This window comes from Ixodes scapularis, unplaced genomic scaffold (genome assembly GCF_016920785.2).
Source record: "Ixodes scapularis isolate PalLabHiFi unplaced genomic scaffold, ASM1692078v2 PGA_scaffold0__279_contigs__length_252992795, whole genome shotgun sequence".
Classification (NCBI taxonomy): domain Eukaryota; kingdom Metazoa; phylum Arthropoda; class Arachnida; order Ixodida; family Ixodidae; genus Ixodes; species Ixodes scapularis.
In genome coordinates this window covers 207,402,561-207,409,640 of record NW_024609835.1, presented here as the reverse complement: position 1 = coordinate 207,409,640, position 7,080 = coordinate 207,402,561, and the positions used below count along the sequence as shown (strand labels likewise).

Sequence of the window (7,080 nt, the reverse complement as noted above, 5' to 3'; positions counted from 1 at the left end):
GGACTTCTTCTCCGCTACATCCCCCAGGCAGACGACGACAGCGATGGATCGCCTTTCCGGATTGTGATACCTCGGAAGCTGCGCAAATCATTCATCAGGTACTTCCATGATTCAGCATTAGCGGGTCATAGCAGCGGCAGTAAGACTTACGATAAGTTATGTCGTGTTGCGACTTGGCCAGGAATCAGGCAGGATGTACTGAAGTATGCTCGCAGTTGTCCAGTGTGTCAGAAGGCGAAACCTCGCGGAGGCCAACCACCAGGATTAATGCAGCCAGTCGTTAGCCAGTCGCCTTGGCAGATTGTCGCATGTGATGTCATGGGACCGTTTCCACGTAGTCCTCGCGGAAATCAGTACCTACTTGTTGTGACTGACCACTTCACCAAGTGGGTCGAACTGTTCCCCTTACGGAAGCTTCTTTCGCAGCGGATCTGGGACTGCCTTCTGTCCGTTTTCACGAGATTCGGCTTTCCTGCAGAGCTCATCACGGACGGTGCTTCGTACTTTCGAAGCAAGATTTTCGTCGACACCTGCGCTGCGCTTGGAATACGGCACAAGCTGACTTCGCCGTATCATCCGCAAGCCAACATCACGGAGAGGATCAACCGCAACCTCAAAATGATGTTGATTTCCCACACAGCCCGTCACAAAGACTGGGATGCCAAACTCGACGAGATGGCATTTGCAACGCGCACCACGGTCAACCGATCCACTGGTTTCACGCCTGCCCGTCTCAACTTTGGTAAGGAGCTAACCTTCCCAATGGAAAATTCATTTCTATACACAGATGTTGCGCAGAATGGACGCCCATACGCGCAGTTCGCCCAGGACGTCCATCACCGACTCTCGTCGGCCGTTCGTGAAGCACGAGAGAACCTCGACGTCGCTCGTCTTCAACAGGCCGCCCAGTACGACAAGGGCCGCCGCAGTGTCCACTTTCAGGTTGGAGACCTGGTACTTCGTCGGACACATCCCCTCAGCGATGCGTCGAAAGGCTTCGCAGCATCCCTCGCCAACCGTTGGGATGGACCCTTTCGCATAACGGAAACAATTTCCCCGCTGAGCTACCGCCTAGCACGACTGCATGGTACACAGCAGTACGGCCCAATTCACGTGTCTGAGCTCAAGCGTTACTGCGAGCCAGCAGTTTTTCCGCAGGTCCCGGACATCCCAGCTCCCAGCCAGCCCTTGGACCACGGAACTACGCCCAGGCGGTACAACCTACGCCCTCGGTGACTCATCACCTGTTCTATTCATATCCTTTTTTTGGCTGGCTGCGTCTCTTCGCGGAGAGGGGGGGAGAGGATCCATCTCCTTCCCGCGGGTCTGCCCTTTGTTTTCACAAAGGGATTGTTCTGTTCGCGAGTGTCTCCGAGCATGTTTGACGTATCACAACCAGACCCGTTAATTCGTCCTTTTTCTTCGTGTGCCCGTTCTCTATTTCCTCCGCAGGATCGTCACTGCCACCAAGAGCGTTCCCGCCACGCCTATCATTTCAGGCGATTGGCGGCACGCTTCCCGCCGCGCCGTGAGCGTGCCTCCGTCGCGACTTGGACTGTGCTGGTAGAGGACCGCCCGGTGGGCTGGGCCTCACCGCTACGCTGGAGGGAGCAGCCCCGGCCCGAGCGTGGCGCGCCCCCGGAGTCAGTCCCCGAGCCTTTCCGGGGCACCACGCTGGAGGACCGGCACCCGCACGAGCCCGCGGCCGTATACAACGAGGCGGAGCGCCGCCTGCTGTGCCCCGTCTGCGGAGTGCCGGAGCTCCACCGCCTCACCCACCTGGCGGGCGCCTTGCACCAGGCCCGCGTCGCGGCGGACTGGGCTCGCCGAGCCGCGCCACCTCCTGCTGCACCTCCGGCAGCCCCCCGCCCGTTGGAGGTCGCGGAAGCCATCCGGATCCTCCGCCAAGTCCGCCCGGATCTGCTCCGCGACCCGGCCCACGAGGAGGCCATCTTAGACCTCGACCTCTAAAAGGGGGGGGAGGTGTGGGGCGCTCGGCCCGCCACACGGCGGCCAAACCGGCGACTAGCGGGGGGGCGGCACCCGGCGCCGAGAGGGTAGAAAAGGGATGGCCCGTGTGGCCGAGGGCAGTTGCTGCCCCGAGTCTGGACCACAATCATGGTAATAAACCCTGTTTGACCCCGAGGAACGAGTCGTCTGGTTGATCACCTGCGGCGGACGGCGGAAGGCGAACGCCACACACTGGACGATAGGGATCGATACGGGCGTGTTCCAGTCGTCGCTTTGGATCAGCTCCCCTTCCAGATCTTGTTCTGGATCCGAGAAAACTCGCTCCGCCGATTTCGGCGGATTCGACCGGAAGCCATCCTGGCCAGACCTCGGCGCGCGCACGTGACTTCCTTTCTCGTCGGGCATCTCGCGATCTCGCCTCAGAAGAATTCGTAATGCCCGCTCGCGAAGTGCCGCCGGCGCCGCCCGCTTTACTGCTGCTGCTTCTGCTTGATCACAGTTCGTGTTCTAGTTGCTGGAGCAGCTCCTCCAGCAGCAGCGGCTCGAGTAGCACCGACGACGAGGATTGCTTGTATGTTTCGCGTCAATTCGACTGCCTTTTCGGACCTCCGCAGAAGAGACACAAAATTGAGACGTACTTTGACACCCTTCACGAGTATTCCAAAGAAGAGGCAAGTGGGCCACGCTGATGTACATCGTATATTGTCACGGATGTTATACATCATGATTAACCTCGCTCGCGCGTTGAAGCCGTGTGAGCGCCGCGATGGCGAAAACATGTGCTTCAAGATCCGGGACCGCGGAAAGGGCAAAGGAATCCCGGAAAGTTGAATGATGGGAAGGCATCCACCGATCCCGGAGGAGTAGTCATGTTTAACTGGGTATCCGGAGGCGGAGCGACTCCGTTCGTATCTAGTCTATTGATCCCGGTGCGTTACAAACGACCGGTGGAATTCGCCATAAGTCTAGTGCACAAGGAGTGCTGTCATTCAAATCACGAGCAGCCATCGAATATCATCACGCCGTAACTCCAATACTACCGTGCCCGTGACCCTGTGACTACGCGCGTCAAGGTTTGCGATGGAGAGACTGAATGAAATGGTACGTGTTTATTTGCTACTCCAGCAACACAGAGGGCTCCTAGCGGGAAAACACTGAACTCTTGTGTTTCCCGTTGTGACGATTGGTTGTGGTCGTCAAGAGAAATGGGCTGCGAACTCAGGAAAGACACGTCAACCACTAAGCTTCCATGCAGAACTTATTTCATTTTTTACGCCTTTTTCCTGCGCTTGCACCCCCGCAGGGGGCGCCTGCACATTAGGTGCTAGGTGCTTGGTGAGTAGCGTCACCACGGACCCCAGCCACTTTGACGACACCACAGACCCTGAGTAAAAAGTGGCTAAGACCCACCCACATCTGGCTGCGCGTGGCGAGCCCGTGTCCAGGGAAAAGGGCATCTTGGTGGTTGAGCTGAGCCCGGGGTAGGTTTGGACCCTTCGGGGCCCGCCGGGCGAGGCAACACACCACTTTGGCCCCTGCTTCCTGTAGACGGGTGTCCTAACTTGGCCCGACGAGGATGATTCAGTCAGTCACCACATCTTCTACTCTCCCCTCTTATCTTTCTCTTTTCTCTACTCTTCTTTCTTTCATATTCACCATCTTTGGCGGCAAGGGCTAACCTTGGGTGGCGATAGACCCCTTGTCTGGACCCGCACTAGGTTATAGTGTCTTGGTAGCACTGATAGCGTAATGTCGTCAGCAAAACCTTTATTGCTATGGCGCATTACCTATCCCCATGTTGGGCTCCGTGGTGGGTGGTGCGCTACAGACGCCGAACGCCTCCCCATTTCTTATGGGTTCCAAACAAAACCAAAAACCTGATCGGGCCCTGAAAAGGGCCCGGACCGAAGTACACGTTATGAAAGCATTTACACCCTTGGAGAAGTTTCCTCGATTTCTTGTTATGCATTCTGAAATGAAATAACCCTTATCCAAGCTATCCCCTTTCCTGGTTTCGAAGACTCTTGAATCTGTGATCGGAAAGAATTTTAAAGCAAAAAACTGCCATCTGGAGATATCCTCGTTGAGGTTGTGACCTGTCAACAATGCTCAGACCTGCTGGCACTCAACTTGGTTTCTGACTACAGGGTTACTGTATCACCCCACCGCACTTTGAACACTATTAAAAGCGTAATATCAGAAGATGACCTTCTAGAATCCCCCGAAGAGGAAATTTTCGATGGCCTTCGTGACCAAGGACTAGGAGTCATAGCTGCAAAGCGAATTTGTTTTCGCCGGGACGGTCAGGAGATTAGGACAAAGCATGTCATTCTGACTTTTGAGCTGAGAGCGCTCCCAGAATCGGTCAAAGCGGGTTATCTAAACTGTAAAGTACGCCCGTATGTGCCAAACCCTCAGCGTTGCTTTCACTGCCAGAGGTATGGCCATAGTGCCCTGAGCTGCCGTGGAAAGACAAGGTGCGCCAAGTGTGGCAAAAATGATCACCCTACAGAGAATTGCTCGAATCCACCTTCCTGCATCAACTGCAAAGAACCTCACCCTGCTTATTCCCGATCTTGCAAGAAATGGAAAGAAGAAAAAGAAATTATAACACTCAAAGTGAAAGAGAACATTTCGTTCCCCGAAGCCAGGAAGCGATTCTCCTTCCTGCAGAAGGGGCCTTACTCTTTGGTGGCACGTGCAGGGGATGTGATATCAAAGTCTTCGGTAGGAACCCAGGTCGGTCCTAATGACCTGGGGATTCCACCACCTCCCCCTGCCTCACAAAGATTCGGTCCACGACTCCGTCTGTCGTTGGAACCGAAGACACCACAGGCGTTTCCAGATGGTGCAGAGGCGAGGGATGCCTCTGTGCTAATGGAGGGGAGACAAGAGGAGAGGCGGCTACAGCAGCCTCGGGGAGAAGGCATTGGTGCCTCCTCCATTCCAAAGGACGGGCCATCGAATGATGTGCCTGCCTGGGTTACTCGGACCCCTCCCAGGAAGAAGAAGGGTGTGTTTTGTTTTAAGGCGCTAGGAGAGGCCTCGACATCTAAGGAGGTGCCCGTACCAGCTGCTCCCTTACCCGTTCAGCCTGAGGAGGAGCGGATGAAACTTGGTGAACCTCCTCCCCCTCGTTCAGTCCCACCTGATGACACCAGGCTTAAGAACTCTTCCCAGAAAAAGCTCAATCCGCGAGTAACCGCACCCAAACCGCCACAGGGCACCTAGAGCAGGTTTCCTTTCTTGTTTTGTTGTTACTTTAAATCATTTTTAACATGAACACATATAGTTTTATACAGTGGAACTGCAGAAGTCTCCTGCAAAATATTGATGACATTCATTTCTTTCTAGATGAGCTACAGCCCATTGCTGTGTGCTTGCAGGAGACATATCTTAACAACACCCATACAAATGTTTTAATCATCACCGCGTTTTTAGAAAGGATCGGGATTCAGACCACTCTTCTGGTGGTGTTGCCATTGTTGTACGGAGTGGCATAGCATGTGTGGAAGTTCCTCTGCGTACATCACTAGAAGCAGTTGCGGTACGTATTCTTGCCGATCGTCTCATTACGGTTGTGTCCTTGTATTTACCACCTCATCGTCAACTGCATCTTCATGAACTTCAAGGATTGGTTCAGCAACTCCCAACGCCTTTTTTTAATTTGTGGTGATTTTAATGCTCACAGTTCCATGTGGAGCAGTAAGCGCCTTGACTCTCGTGGCGCTGTTGTAGAAAGATTTTTACTCTGGTCAAACATATGTCTTTTAAATAAGAAAGAACCAACATTTTATAGTTCCACTCATAATTGCTTCACATCCATTGACTTCTCCATTTCATCACCATCAATACTTCCTGTTTTTCTTGGAAGGTTTTAGACAACCCTTTTGGGTGTGATCATTTCCCGGTTGTAATCGAAAGCCTCGTTCCTCTGCCGACTATTTTAAAACGAACCCCTTGGTAGAAACTGGACAAAGCCGACTGGGCACTCTTTAAACTTGATGCGGTGCTCGACCCGTCAGTTCTAGCAAATTTGTCACCTGAAGAAGCGACAGTGTATGTTACGGAGCAAAATATAAGTGCCGCCCAAGACGCCATTCCTCGCACCTCTGAAAATTTACCCAAGAGGTATAGGCCTTGGTGGAATGAAGACTGTGCTACCAAAAGGAAAAAAAACAGCATAGGGCATGGGACACCTTTCTGAGGTACCCTACTTCTTCAAATAGGATAGCATTTAAAAGACTAAAAGCAAAGGCCCGATGGACTAGGAGGAAAGCTAAGTGGAAGTCCTGGACGAAGTACATTTTCTCCCTAAATAGTTTTGTCTCGGAGAAGGAAGTTTGGGATAGGTACAAAAAAATCAAAGTGGATTACCGTTGCTTTGTTATTCCTCTATTTAGCTCCCCTGCTAATTCGCTGAAAGATGTTGCTAATGTGCTTGGAGAGCACTTTGAGAATGTTTCCAGCTCCCGAAATTATTGCATGGAATTTAAACGTTTTAAAGCAAGTGCTGAGTATCACCGTATACCCATGTCCGGTTGTAGCTCTGAGCCATACAACACTCCTTTCACAATGCAAAAACTAGAGGTGGCTCTGGCCTCCAAGAAGAGGTCGGCTCCAGGCCCTGATGGAATCGACTATGAAATGCTCCGTCAGTTGTCTCGTGAATCGCTGAACACACTACTAGGTTTTTTCAACTATCTGTGGGAAGCAGCTTACTTTCCTCAAATCTGGAAACAGACGCATGTAATTCCTTTGCTGAAAGCTGGGAAGGACCCTTCGGACCCACGTAGTTACCGTCCAATCGCGTTAACGAGTCGCCTTGGCAAAACCTTCAAACGCCTCATTAATAGGCGGTTAATATATATTTTGGAGCATAACCACTTCTTTGCTAATAACCAATGTGGCTTTCGAGAAGGGCGGTCTACTTTGGACCACATAGTCCGTCTGGAAACAACCATACGTGAAGCTTTCGTAAATAGGCAACATTGTGTCTCTGTTTTCTTCGAACTGGAGAAAGCATTTGGTACGACATGGCGGTATGGTATCCTTCATTAATGTATGCCTCTGGTGTGCGTGGTCGCATGTTGCGGTGTATAAGCAGTT

The 7,080-nt window shown here is 52.5% G+C and overlaps 1 pseudogene; it reads left to right on the top strand.

The window, feature by feature from the left end:
- Positions 1–1,417: 1,417 nt before the first annotated feature.
- On the top strand, positions 1,418–1,971 carry LOC121838007 (annotated as a pseudogene).
- Positions 1,972–7,080: the final 5,109 nt, after the last annotated feature.